This window comes from Sinocyclocheilus rhinocerous, unplaced genomic scaffold (assembly GCF_001515625.1).
Source record: "Sinocyclocheilus rhinocerous isolate Xijiao unplaced genomic scaffold, SAMN03320098_v1.1 scaffold216, whole genome shotgun sequence".
Taxonomy (NCBI): domain Eukaryota; kingdom Metazoa; phylum Chordata; class Actinopteri; order Cypriniformes; family Cyprinidae; genus Sinocyclocheilus; species Sinocyclocheilus rhinocerous.
Window position 1 is genome coordinate 289939 of NW_015661078.1, and position 14558 is coordinate 304496.

Sequence of the window (14558 nt, forward strand, 5' to 3'; positions counted from 1 at the left end):
AAAAGAGCCATTTTTGTTCTTAGTGTAAAGAAGATTTTAATAATCTAAAGAACCTTTTTCTGCTATAAAGATCCTTTTGTGCAATGAAAAGGTTGCATGCATTCAAATATGGTGAATCGAAACACTTTTTTACCCTCATCGGGTTTACAAGATGACAGAAGGCTCTTCTTTCCTTGTTTACACCTTAAAGAAGGATAGAAGGTTTAGGAATATAAACTTGAAGAGGTAATAGATGTTGTGTGATCTGGATCTCTGCCATCTGCTCTTATATAACACAACCCAGCTGCTGTCAGATGCAGTTTATTTCATTCCTCCTTCACACCGTCGGCATCTGTTATGAGAAGAGAATTAGATGATCTGTGTGAGTTGTGTCACAGACTATCAATAAACCTGTATCAGCTATTTCTGTACTTTGATTCATCCCTCCCTTCATATGCTGTTATCAGACAAGGCTACGATTGTTGACACCTAATTGAGTGAATGTGGTAAGTAGTGACTTCGCACAGGGGCAAAAGAGCTTCCCTGTTCCTCTCTGAATAGTTTTTGTGTGGTCTTGTTCCCGGCTGCAGGAGCTGGAGCTGCGCTGGCAGGAGTATTACGAGCTGGTCACCGTTCTTCTCCAGTGGATCAGACATCATGTACTCATCTTCGAGGAGAGGAAGTTTCCCAGCAGCTATGAGGAGTTCGAGGTGAGTCTGCTGTTGTGTGGTGTGGGTTGCTACTAGTTACTCTTTTTGTATTCAGTTATTGAATGAATTGCAGTCTTCATTATCTGTTGTGCTGCGCTGTCTGTTAGTTGCACATTGGTTTTGTGTTGAATTATCTGGGTCACTGTCCTTTAAAGGACCAGATAAGTTGGTCACCAGCATATGCTGCGATTTGGAGACTGCATAGAATGGTGGAGTTTTAACTAGTTTAACCAGAAAAATCCATACTGGTCGACCAGCTTCACTAATTAAAGTTAATTAAAGTTTTGCTCGTCAGCAACATGGTTGTGCAGATTTAACACTTAAACCATCACCAAATGAACACTAACTATTATAGCCAGCATATAAATTTGAATAGTCTATTTTATTTTATTTTATTTTATTTTATTTATTTATTTTTTTTTTTTTTTCATTTTTATATATGGTGAAATATGCCCCAAGACATGTTCCTTGTGAAGTTGGTGTTATGCACCCTTTTTTGAACTTCATATATGGTATTAAATATGGTAAATGGAAGCTCAAATGCACAAACAAATCTCATTGGTTTTCATGCATGAAGTAAGCACATTTTAACTTCCTTTACCATATTTGATGAACTTTACAATAACCTTCCTTAGTTAGCCTTAGTTAATGTATTGCACTAGCAACGAACAATACATTTGTTACAGTATTTATGAATTTTTCTTAATGTTAGTTATAAATAAAAATACACATGTAATAAAAATACACGTGTTAATTAATGTTAATGTAATAAAAATACACGTTCATTGTTAGTCCGGTTCATTAAATAATATTGGTCACACTTTAGTTTGGGGACCAGTTCTCACTATTAACTAACTATTAATACTGACTTTTGCCTCAGTGAATTTAACAGATTATAACAGATTATATAAAAGTGTTACAGTTATAGTACAGTTAATATATAAAGTGTTACAGTTCATTACATTTCATAATAGTTTTTATTAAGTTTTAGTTTCAGTTATTTTAGTACTTCAGCTAAAATAAAATCGGTTAATATGTTATTATTTTACATTTTATTTCAGTTAAAGTCTATTTTATTTCAAGTAATAACAATGTGTTTTATGGTTATAGTTTTAGTCTTAGTTAATCCCAAATTATTGCACCGTGTCAGATTTCTGTGTTTATTTATTAAATTGCTTGTTTGTTTATATTGTAGCTTCTGTGGCGTCAGTTTCTGAAATTTAAAGAAACAGAGCTTCCCGCCAAAGAGTCAGACAAGAGCCGCTCCAAACACCTCTACCAGTCCTTTGAGGTTTGTACACAGGATCCGAATATGTTATGCTACAGATTTAAACGTAGCATGAGCCGTGAAAATTATTTTAGCTTACCTGTTGCTAAAGTGAAGGTGTTTTAAATCTGTCTAACGATCTGTTTCTTCTCTCTTAACGTGTTTTACCATCATTTGCCCACAGAGTGCGGTTCACGCTGGTCAGGTCAAGGTTCCTCCTGGTTATCATCCCATTGATGTTGAGAAGGAATGGGGGCGTCTACATGTGGCTATTCTGGAGAGGGAGAGACTGCTCCGGATAGAGTTTGAGAGGTGAGGAGCAGTCTTAGTTTTGTCATGGCTTTTATTTTGTGGTCATTGAGAATATGTAATGTGTGTGTAATGAAACCAGAATAGAACTGTCTGCCAGTCATCACTTCAGCCATTATAACTCACAATGAAGACCATTCTAGACTAATGAGAGCTGCGTGAGAATGATACGATGCTACCTATCTGTACCAGATCTCAGTGTGGTCTACAGTACTTAAAATCTATTAATTTTATTGCATTCGATAGAAAATATCAAATATGAAAAAGTGGCATCCACAGACAGAGCTTTTCTTTTTACTCTTCTTCAGCTGGAGTTTTGGTGATTTTTAGTTCATCACATTAACTTTGAGCAAGTGATGGCACTTTATGCCTGTATTTGCATCACTAGATTTATTGTTTAAGCATTTAAAACTGTCTAAGTTAACTATGTTTACATATTAATACCTGTTCAGTGTTCAGCAGTACTCTAATGAACGATAGTGCGAACTACAGTTTCACATGAAGCGTCTAGCCAATCATAACAGAGATCATTTACATATAGAAGTAAAAAGGAGAACTAAATTACAGCCATTTTGATACAAGAAACCTTGATTTTTTTTGTGAAATACTTCAGTTTTGCAAGGAGAATGGAGAAAAATAGTTTGTGTTTCTGTTTTAATTGTAAAACATTAAACAATTTTGGTTTGGCTTAGTGACATTACACCTTTAATGACAACTCCAAACTTTAAAAAACTCTTTAACCTCCTAGTTATATAGAGACTGATGAATCTGTATTCATCATATAGTGACATCCAAATAAATGTGTTTCCATTCAGTTTCTGTGAAGCAGTGTACTGTAGCAAGTTTACTGTCAATGAGACCGAAAGAGAATGTTGCGATTATATTCTGCACTAAATTAAATAGTTATCGATATCCATCATCTTGAAGGAGAGGGAGTTTCATCCAAAACAGGACACGTCCCCTGTCACAAGACAATGCTGCTTCTTGCTGGACGAGAGTAATATGCAGCACACAGTTTCTTTATGGACTGTGGAATGACTGACCAAGCGCCACAACAGCTTTATCCTGGCTGTAGTTTGGTCTGTCCGAGTCCCATGACAGGATTATAACTAGAAAAACATGCTTTTTTATGCATTTTGGGGAGAGTCTTGCATGCTGTTGGACTGTAAAAATGGCCTTTTTGACAGACCCGTATCGTTTAGAGTATTTGCTTCGTTGTGAAAAACAGTGAGTTTCTTGATACATGCTTTTTTGTGGCTTGTTTTGTTGATTACTTTTAACCAACTAATGTCCATGGGATTTTAGGGTAACACTATATTTTAAGGTGTCCTTGTTACACATGTTACATGTACTTTCTATTATAATAACAATTATGCATAATTACATGCAAGTAACCCTAAGCCAAACCGAATCCTAACCCTAACCATATAGTAAGTACATGTAGTTAATATTAATATTACTCAGTACTTAAATGTATAATTACACTATAACAAGGACACCTTAAAATAAAGTGTAACTGATTTTAGTTATTTGAAGTAATTTCACATAATATTTGTTTCAAAATGAACATAGTTTTCAACATATGTGACCCTGGAGCACAAAAGCAGTCTTAAGTCGCTGGGGTATATTTGTAGCAATAACCAACACATATACTAACATATATGTTTGTTTTATTGTATTAAAAATCCTGTCCCTTAATTTTATTGAAAAATATTCCAGTCGTTTGTGTAATAGTCTCGCGTACATCAGACCTTTGATTAATCGGCACAATGTCTGGCCCTCATTGCAGCTCATTCTGACCACGAACTGCCAGTTTAGAAAAAAAAGTAATTTAATTGTCTGCGAACTCTGATCATTTGCAGGTTAGAGCGTCTCCAGCAGATCGTCAGTAAAGTGCAGATGGAATCAGGCATGTGTGAGGAACAGCTCAACCAGACTGAGTCTCTGCTGCAGACGGTGAGATCATACTTACTCAAAACACACTACTAGTCGGTCAAACTGTGAAGCAAATTTTGCATTGTAGTGACTCTTGCTTTGGTTGTAGGACATTCGTCTCCTGAGTGCCGGGAAACCAGCGCAGCACACGGTTGAGGTGGAGATGGATCTGGACAAAGCCGACGGCATGATCCGGCTCCTCTTCAACGACGTTCAGCTGCTCAAAGATGGGCGCCACCTGCAGGCAGAGCAGATGTATCGCAGGTGAGTCCATATAGTGGAACACCTTCTTCCAGTAGCCTTCAGTATATTAAAAAGGGATATTTCTTTCCCCTTTGGACCTACAAGGAATTCTATTGGATGAAACAACTATGTCATTCTATAGCAAATAATGTAAGCAACCCGAATGACAGCGGTTTTCTTTTCTCAGGGTCTACCGTTTACACGAGCGCTTGGTGAACTTGCGCAGCGACTACAATCTGAGACTCAAGCCCAGCGTCAGCACGGCCTCTCACACCATCACACGCGTTACCCAGAAGCCCATGCAGCGCGTGCGGCCCGAGCTCGATGAGGTCACGCTCCGTTACGCGCAGGACCTGTTATCCTGGGTGGAGGAGAACCAGCGGCGGATCGATACGGCCGAGTGGGGCATCGATCTTCCCTCTGTGGAGTCTCAGCTGGGCAGCCACAGAGGACTTCACCAAACCATCGAGGACTTCAGGGCGAAGATCGAGCGCGCACGAACAGATGAGGTACTTTTGTTTGTTTATTTAGTTAATTTTTTTTAATTGAAACTACTTTTACTAAAAGAGTGTTTACATATTAAATATGCCACGTATGCCATTATCGCTGAAGCATATTATGATGGACTGTGATGTCTTGAACTTTACTTTTCAGTTGACACTTATGGAAAGATTTTTTTTATTTTATTTTTTTGAAGTGAAACCAGATTTATATTTTTAATCAAAGATAAAAAAAATTGGTAACACTTTACTTAAAGCCTTTATGTATAATGCATTATAAAAGTAGTTATAATACATTAATTATGCATTGTAATGCACCTTATAATGCATTGTACGATCTCATGAACAATTGTAACCTCAGTTAATACATTATAACACTTGTCAATTCATTGTTACACTATGCCTTTTATTTTATTTTTTTTATTTATGCCTTTTTTTAATTTGGTTATAATTATTAACAACAATGTATAATGTATTACAACGAACATTATGAATAATTATAATGCATTATTGCCTTTAATAACCCTTTATAATGCATTAAACATAAAGGCTTTAAGTAAAGTGTTACAAAATTTGTATCGTTTATCATTGATTAACCCTTTTATTTATTTGCCTTTTTATTGTTGTTTTATAAAGTTAAAAGCTGTTTATTTTTTTTTCACTTGTTTCTCACCATGAATATGCGAAATAATCTTTAAATAAACAATTAATCATATGGGTTAAATTTGCCAGAATTTGACTCCTTTCTCTCAACCATATTTTTTATTTACCCACTATAGCAAATTTGATTGTTTATATTGGCGTGAAATGCAAACTATATTGTCGGCCAGATTTAATCTGCCAAATGCAACTATATAGGCCCATTTACATTAAGAATGATAACTACATAGACAAATATAATAATTACTACATTGTGCCACTTTATATGCTTGAGCTCTTTAAAGCAGGATGGATTCTGGTTGGCTGTCAATGTTTTTATTGTTCATCAGCTGAAAAAACTGTTCTGAAACTGATTTCAGTGTTATTGTTCTTCTGTGTCATTATCATTATAACTGTGGTGTGGACTTCCCCATTCTCAATTAATCAGAAGATTATTAAAACTTTATAGTTATCGCTATAGTTACTGTCTTTGGTGTGAACAGCCCTTAAGGCATGAAGATATTAAGATATTATAAACATTAGCATCATGATTTTCTATAAAGCTGCTTTAAAACAATGAATATACTGTGAAAAGCACTATAAAAGTCCATTTGACTTAACTAAATTAAGAAAATGGTTCATTTTACCTTCTAAGAAGGTCTCTTGTGACATCTCTACCTGTTTGTGTGCTTCAGAACCAGCTCTCGCCTGCTAGTAAAGGCACATACAGAGAATATCTGGGCAAACTGGATCTGCAGTACAACAAACTGCTGGTGAGTGTTTTAACCGGTAGCTATTAAAAATCACTAGGCCTTGCAGAGTGTCAGCATACGTCTCTCTTCTTCTCTAGAACTCCTCTAAATCTCGTCTGAGAAATCTTGACCAGCTGTATAACTTCGTCAGCGCCGCCACCAAGGAACTGATGTGGCTCAATGACAAAGAGGAAGAGGAGATCAACTACGACTGGAGTGAGCGCAACACCAACATGGCTGCAAAGAAAGAGAACTACTCAGTAAGTGCAGAGCGGTTTATAATCCTGATTCTCTGTTTAGGGTTAGGAGCTTGACTATAATTGGTTAATAAATTGGCTGCTGCAAGACTTGTTGCCTATTACAGTTGGACCAGGTGTAAATGGAGAATATTGTACAATTTGGATAGTTTAATGGTTTAATTAAATCCTCAGGGACTCATGCGAGAACTGGAACTTAGAGAGAAGAAAATCAATGACATCCAGGCCACTGGAGACAGACTCATCAAAGACGGACATCCAGGCAAAAAGACTGTTGAGGTACGGAGTCAACTATTAATGTTTTTAAAAGAAGCCGCTCACCAAGACTGCATTTATTTGATAAATAATGCAGGAAAAATATAAAATATATTTAGAATTTAAAATGACTGTTTTTTATGTGAATATATGTTGCAATGTAATTTATAAGCAGAATTTTCAGCATCATTACTCCAGTCTTCAGTGTCACATGATCCTTCTAATATGCTGATTTGCTGCATAAGACACATTTGTGACCCTGGACCACAAAACCAGTCATAAGGGTCAATTTTTTTAAATTGAGATGTATACATCATCTGAAAGTTGAATAAATACGCTTTCCATTGATGTATGGTTTGTTAGGATCGGACAATATTTGGCTGAGATACAACTATTTGAAAATCTGGAATCTGAGGGTGCAAAAAAATCTAAATATTGAGAAAATCATCTTTAAAGTTGTCCAAATGAAGTTCTTAGCCATGCATATTACTAATCAAAAATTAAGTTTTGATATATTTACAGTAGGAAATTTACAAAATATCTTCATGGAACATGATCTTATCTTAATATCCTAATGATTTTTGGCATAAAAGAAAAACCGATCATTTTGACCCATACGATGTATTTTTGGCTGTTGCTACAAATATACCCAAAAGAAAAATCAATCATTTTGACCCAAACAATGTATTTTTGGCTATTGCTACAAATATACCCCAGCGACTTAACACTGCTTTTGTGCTCCAGGGTCACATTTCTGATTATTATCAGTGTTGAAGACAGTTTTGAATGATAGTGTATGTTGTAAGTGTTATGTGTGTGTTGTGTTGATCTTCAGGCCTTCACCGCAGCTCTGCAGACGCAGTGGAGCTGGATCCTCCAGGTGTGTTGTTGCATTGAAACTCATCTCAGAGAGAACACGGCGTACTTCCAGGTACAGCATCATCAGATGTGCACATCTTTGTTGGTCAGTCATGTTTAAGAAGTATTCACCTCCCTCACCTGCTTTACCCATAGTTCTTTGCTGATGTGAGAGATGCTGAGGAGAGGATGAAGAAGATGCAGGAGACCATGAAGAAGAAGTACATGTGTGACCGCTCCACCACTGCCACTCGTCTGGAGGATCTACTGCAGGACGCTGTTGTGAGTTTGCTTTTCGTTGTCAGTGGATGGCTTATAAACACTAAACTGTAATGCTAGTGTTTGTTTTGCAAGTGTACAGTAGATACTGCTTACTACAAACATTTACTGTAATATTGCAACACTGATGTCACAATATTGTAGCATGATTTTTGGAAATAAATCGAATTGCGAATTTTTTGATAAAAATTGTGATTGTGATTTAAAATGCAATTTAAAAATAATAATAATAATAATAATCCAGGTTTGCTGTGCTTGTTTGTAGGGCTGTACAGTGTGATCAAAATGTTGCGAATATATATCAGTATGGTTATACATAGTAATAATAATAAATATAAATATAAAATTTACTAAATCTGAACAAAATAAGAAATAGATAAGAAAATTGTAATATTTCATTAAAATAAAAAACAAGTATTTAAGAAAAAACATAATAATAACAATAAAAAAATAATAAAATAATTACTGAATCAAAATTAAAAAAAATAGTATTTAAGAAAAAGTATTATTGTTGTTATTATTATTATTATATTACTAAATAAAAATCTTAAAATTGCTGACTCAAAACAAAATAAGAAATATTACTATTGTAATACCAAAATAAAAAATGAGTATTTAACAAAAATACATCATAATATTATTTATTTATTTGACATTACACCCGTAATATTATGTTGTCTTAATTTCTTTGTTTTCAAACGTTAAACCATCAAACTTTTATTTTGATGGAAAACCGCAGGAGCCCTTAAAGCTTGTCTTTTGTTGATAAACGTATTTAATAACTTAACAACAACTATGCAGGTTCGATCACTTCAATCTTAGAAGGATATTTCGACTTTGTTTCTTGAATGCAGTGCTGCATAAAACATTTTGGTAACACTTACAATAAGGATCATTAGTTAACTACTTTAGTTAACATGAACTAAGAATGAACAGTACTTCTACAGCATTTATTAACCTTAGCTAATGTTAATTTCAACATTTACTAATGCATTATTAAAATCAAAAGTTGTGCTTGTTAACATTAGCACTAACAATGACATTAGAACTAACAATGAATGAGTGTATTTTCATTAACTAACATTAACAAAGATTTAAAAATACTGTAATAAATGTATTGTTTGTTGATGTTAGTTAATACATTAGCTAACATTAACTAATGGAACCTTATTGTAAAGTGTTACTTATAACGCTATTAAAATAAAAAAGTAAAATGAATAAGTATCTTTAAGCTGACTAAGTGAGTTTGACCACAGGAGGAAAGAGAGCAGCTGAACGAGTTCAAGTCTGACATCGGCAGCCTGAACAATAGAGCCAAGTCCGTAGTCCAGCTGAAGCCGCGTGACCCCACCAGCGCCTTCAGAGGCAAGCTGCCCATCCGGGCCGTGTGTGACTTCAAACAGATGGAGGTAGAGTCCATCCCTGTCTGCTCGCTCTCACCTCTCACACACACCATCAGCCTGTGCTTGTGCTGCACGCTCAAACCCCTGTTTCTCCTGACAGATCACCGTGCACAAGGGCGACGAGTGCGCGCTCATCAATAACTCACAGCCCTTCAGGTGGAAGGTTCTGAACCGCTCAGGAAACGAGGCCGTCGTGCCGTCCATCTGCTTCCTGCTGCCACCCGTCAACAAGGAGGCTGTGGAGAGCGTGTCCAGGTGCATTACACACACTACACTGTCACAGCAGTACTTCAAACAAACATTGGTGTTTACTGCCTACCACTGTTATTGATTTACTATTACAGGATTCGACAATGTTCTGAATTAGATTTTGATTTTATGTTTTCCAATTTTTAATAAAGTTTTAGGTAATCAAGTTTTAGTAATTTTCCTTTGTGTTTTTGTCATTTTTATTAGAGTTTTTCTTTATTATGCGTATATAGTATTATTTAGTTTGGCTTATTTTGTATTATCTGTCTGTCTGTCTGTCTGTCTTTCTGTCTGTCTGTCTGTCTGTCTGTCTATCTATCTATCTATCTATCTATCTATCTGTCTGTCTGTCTGTCAGTCTGTCTATCATCTATCTATCTATCTATCTATCTATCTGTCTGTCTGTCTGTCTGTCTGTCTATCATCTATCTATCTATCTGTCTGTCTGTCTGTCTGTCTGTCTGTCTGTCTGTCTGTCTGTCTGTCTGTCTGTCTGTCTGTCTGTCTGTCTGTCTGTCTGTCTGTCTGTCTGTCTGTCTGTCTGTCTGTCTGTCTGTCTGTCTGTCTGTCTGTCTGTCTGTCTGTCTGTCTGTCTGTCTATCTATCTATTTTTTTTTTATTAGTGTTTTTTAAGTGTGCATATATAGTATTTATTAATTTTTATTTATTAGTTTAAGTTAATTTAGTTTTGGTTATTTTAGCATTTTAACTAAAAACCAATATGAGAAATGTTGCCCGACAAATTAAAATAAAAATGAGAAATGTTGCCTTGGCAACTAGCTGAAATAAAATACTACTATAAGATACTATAACTTTTTAATTGTTTTTTTTTTCTGTTTTCTGTTTTAATTTTAAATGTAGTTTTAGTCATTTTGTTGTGTTTTTGTCATTTTTATTTTTTTTTAATGTCTATATTTTTTATTAAGTTGTAGTTATTTTGATAATAATATTTTGATTAAGATAAACTAAATAAAAAAGAGACATGTTGTCTTGACAGCTAGCTGAAATAAAATACATTTTATCACAAGTTTTTTTTTAGTTAACGTTTATTTTATTTCAAGTAATGAAATTGTTTTCTTGTGATTTTAGTTTTAGTTAACGGCTGCCTACACAGAAAGCATCTTTACTAAGATGGAACTGAATGGAAATGCTCTCCATTGGCAGTAGTTTCATTAATGACTAACTAACACGAACAACTGTTTTCAGTATAGTTGAATGTTAACATTTTAATGAGTACAAATGCTGTCTAGGTTTGCGGGTCAGCTACTGTAGGTCTGTAAAGAATCACAGATTCCTGTGGTTGTGCTGAAACACATTGACTGCAAGGTGTTGAGCGTTGTGTTATGTTGATGTTTCTGTCAGTCTGGAGGCCGGTCAACAGCAGACTCTGGCTCTGTGGCAGAAGCTTCACGCTGACCTCAGGAGTCTGCTGTCCTGGCAATACCTGATGAAAGACATCCATCTCATCCGCTCCTGGAACATCACTATGGTCCGTTCTACACTTCATTCATTACATAAATACAAACCTCTGTGTTTTAGTCATTAACTTAGGATTTAGCCAATAAGTTGACAAATAATGTATGATGATCAGTGGTTATAGGAGTAAATGTACTGACTGGTTATTTCACTCTCTCATATGTAAAAGGAAGGAAACATGTTCTACAGTAAACGCCACCCTGTAACTAATTCAGTAACTTGATTGTAATGTTGCAGACCGACCGAGTTGTATTTAGGAAACAGATGGTAAACAAGGAAAATTTGAAAACACAAAACCAGTCATAAGGGTAAATTTCGGGAAATTGAGATGTATACATCATCTGAAAGTTGAATAAATACGCTTTCTCTTTTAGATTCCAGTGACAACATGCAGATCGAGAGGGACTATAAGGAGACCGTACAGCATTACGACAGCCTGATCCGCACCCTGGAGAAAGGTACAGACACGAACCCCTGACAGAGCCCACTGATGCCATGAAACGCTGAAACACGAGGGTTAGTTTACGTTGGGTAACTGTTGAATTCACGTTTCAGGAGCAGCTGTCAGAGCGCAGGGTGAGTCTTGTGCTCCTGCTGGCCTGATGAGCAGAGATTGGTTATCATGGACGAGCTGCTTTATAATGGAAAAACATGTTGTGTCAGCTTTTGTCGTCGTTCGTGTCCTGTGCTTTAGCTAACGGCACATCTCTAAAGAGTGTGCATGTATTAAAACGCTCAATGCAGCAGAGTAGTATAGAGGAAAAACACAGCCTGGTCAAACAATGCCAGTTAGTTTTGTTGTGTTATTGTCATTATTTTAAAAAATGTCTATATAGTTTTTAGTTATTTTATTAAAGTTGTAGTCTTAGTTATTTTAGTACATATCTATCTATCTATCTATCTATCTATCTATCGTTCTATCTATCAATCTATCTATCTATCCATCTATCCATCTATCTATCTATCTATTTTGCATCATGGTAGTGCTTGTTGTTCTTTCTTTTATTTTAATACAAAAAAAATAATGCAATGAAACATATTTTACTGTTATATTTTACAGTCCTCAAAATAGGCCTCATTTTCTTCATGCACAGTATTTTTTTGTCTTCTGATTTTGGGATGAAATGTGAGCCACTAACACAGATGGAATGTGTGTGACGTGACTAAGTGTCATGAATGTTGGCTGCAGTGCACCGATAAAGGGAGAGATAAACTGTCGTCTGCCTTTAGTGTTGTTTGAAAGCCATAATGAGAAATCTTTTCTCTTCACAGGCGAGCAGGATGAATCCATATGCAAGTCATATATCACCCAAGTCAAAAACCTGCGCGTGCAGATTGAAGACTGTGAGTCTCGTACAGTGGCCCGTATCCGGCAACCTGTGGATAAAGATCCGCTCAGAGACTGCATTCAGAAAACTGGAGATCAGAAAGTACGACACAAAACTCTTTCTTTTTTATTTTATCCAGTTAAAACTCTTTTTCAACTGTAGAATGTGTATACATATTTAAATCACATTTTTGAAATGGGTGAATTTTAAGAACACATCCCCAAAATCATAAAAATATTTTTTGCTTTCTGACATTATTTTTTAAGCATGTTTTACTAAATGTTCTTATTATTGTAATGGATCCAAAAGACAATTGTTAGCTTATTTTGTGTTTCTCTTTGTGATTCTCATTAAATGCTTATTACTGTAATACAAAATAAATTAAAGACAGAACAGCAAATACTAAAACAATATGAGATATAAATGAATCAGAGTAATGAGATTTTAACCCATTATGGTATTAAAATTTGTGCTTAATTGTCCTGAAAATAATGTCACAATGTAAAAAAAAATCTCCAATATATAGCATATTTGAGATACAATTATAGTTGTTATTAATATTTTGAATCAGTTATTTTTCAATTTTCCATATATATTATATATATATATAATGTGTGTGTGTGTGTGTGTGTGTGTGTATAGATATTAGACAATTTTATTTCAGTTTTAGTTATTTTAGTACATCAAGTTAAACAAAAAAATGAAAAGTGAAATAATTTTGTTATATTTCATTTTATTTCAGGTAACATTTATTTTATTTCAAGCAACAAACATGTTTTTTTAATGGTTTTGAGTTTCAGTTTTTTAATTAACTGTACCCTGAAAATAATTTCTTATTTTTTCTTTTGATTATGATGTGAACTATGACTTGGACCATGGTCTTTGTCATATTTAACCAAATGAATCATTGTGTTTTTGTTTCTGGCTCAAACAGAAAGTGCAAATAGAGCTGGAAGGAATTAAGAAGAACCTGGACCGAGTGTCTCAGAAAGCTGAGGAGGTCCTGTCCTCGCCGGAGCAGTCCAGCACTCCAGTCCTGCGCTCAGAGCTGGACATCACGCTGCAGAAGATGGACCAAACCTACAACCTGTCCTCAGTCTACCTGGAGAAGTAAGCAGCAGTATTTGTCTTTGCACGGCACATCCACTGCTGCTCGTCATTCATGCTTTGACTCTGTATTATTATGTACTAATAATCTTCAATTAAGCATGAGATCAGATCAAGGCAATTCTTTTCTCTGTAGACTTAAGACAATAGATATCGTGATCCGGAATACACAAGGAGCAGAAGATGTGGTGAAGAAATATGAGAATCGTCTGCGTGAGGTTCACACGGTTCCTACAAACGTCCAGGAGGTGGAGAACTACTGCTCTGAGCTCAAGGTAATATTTAATGTTCACTTACTGGTATCTGTACCATTTATTTAATATGTACAACAATATAGGTCAGTGCTTCTCAACCACAACAATATTCAAAGGACCGACATTCCTAGGTTCTGTAAATTCTGTTGTAGGATTCCTGAAGTTTTATGAGCTGGATCCTGATCTTTTTAACCAATTAATGATGTTTCCAGTTGTTTGTGGTTTACTGGATAAGGAATAATTATAGTTTTTTTTTTTTTATGTTTGTGCTCGCAATTTATGCACAATAAAATATTTTAGAGCTTGGTATAACTGCAAAAATGTCTATTCTTTATAAAAACGTCCATGGAGTTTTAGGATTTTATTAATTTACATGACTTTTCCAGCTTTAGAAATCACACTTTTAAAATAAGGCTTCCTTGTATATCCCAGTTTTACAGTTGTTGAGGGGGTGAACTGAAAATAAAAAAAATCATAATTTTGTTTTAGCAGATTTTTATGCTCGTTTTGTCTTATTTTAAATTAAGAAAGATGGAAGATGGCTGTGGCGCTCTTGTTGAGAACCATAAATTAGTGTAAAAAAGATGTCTTCAGCATTTTAAGCCTGTTCAAACCAAGCTTGGTAGACATGATAGATGGTAGAAATGACTGTGTTCAAACAGGTTTCCCAGTCTGCCATTGGCCGGGCAAACCGACTGTCCTGCCCCTTTATTCGTAATTGACTGATGTCATTGGTTGTCGACTGATTCTCAAACAAA

At 35.3% G+C, this 14558-nt stretch overlaps 1 pseudogene; it reads left to right on the forward strand.

Moving 5' to 3' along the window:
- LOC107726229 (plectin-like) overlaps positions 1–14558 on the forward strand; it is a 75084-nt pseudogene that overhangs the window by 43426 nt on the left and 17100 nt on the right.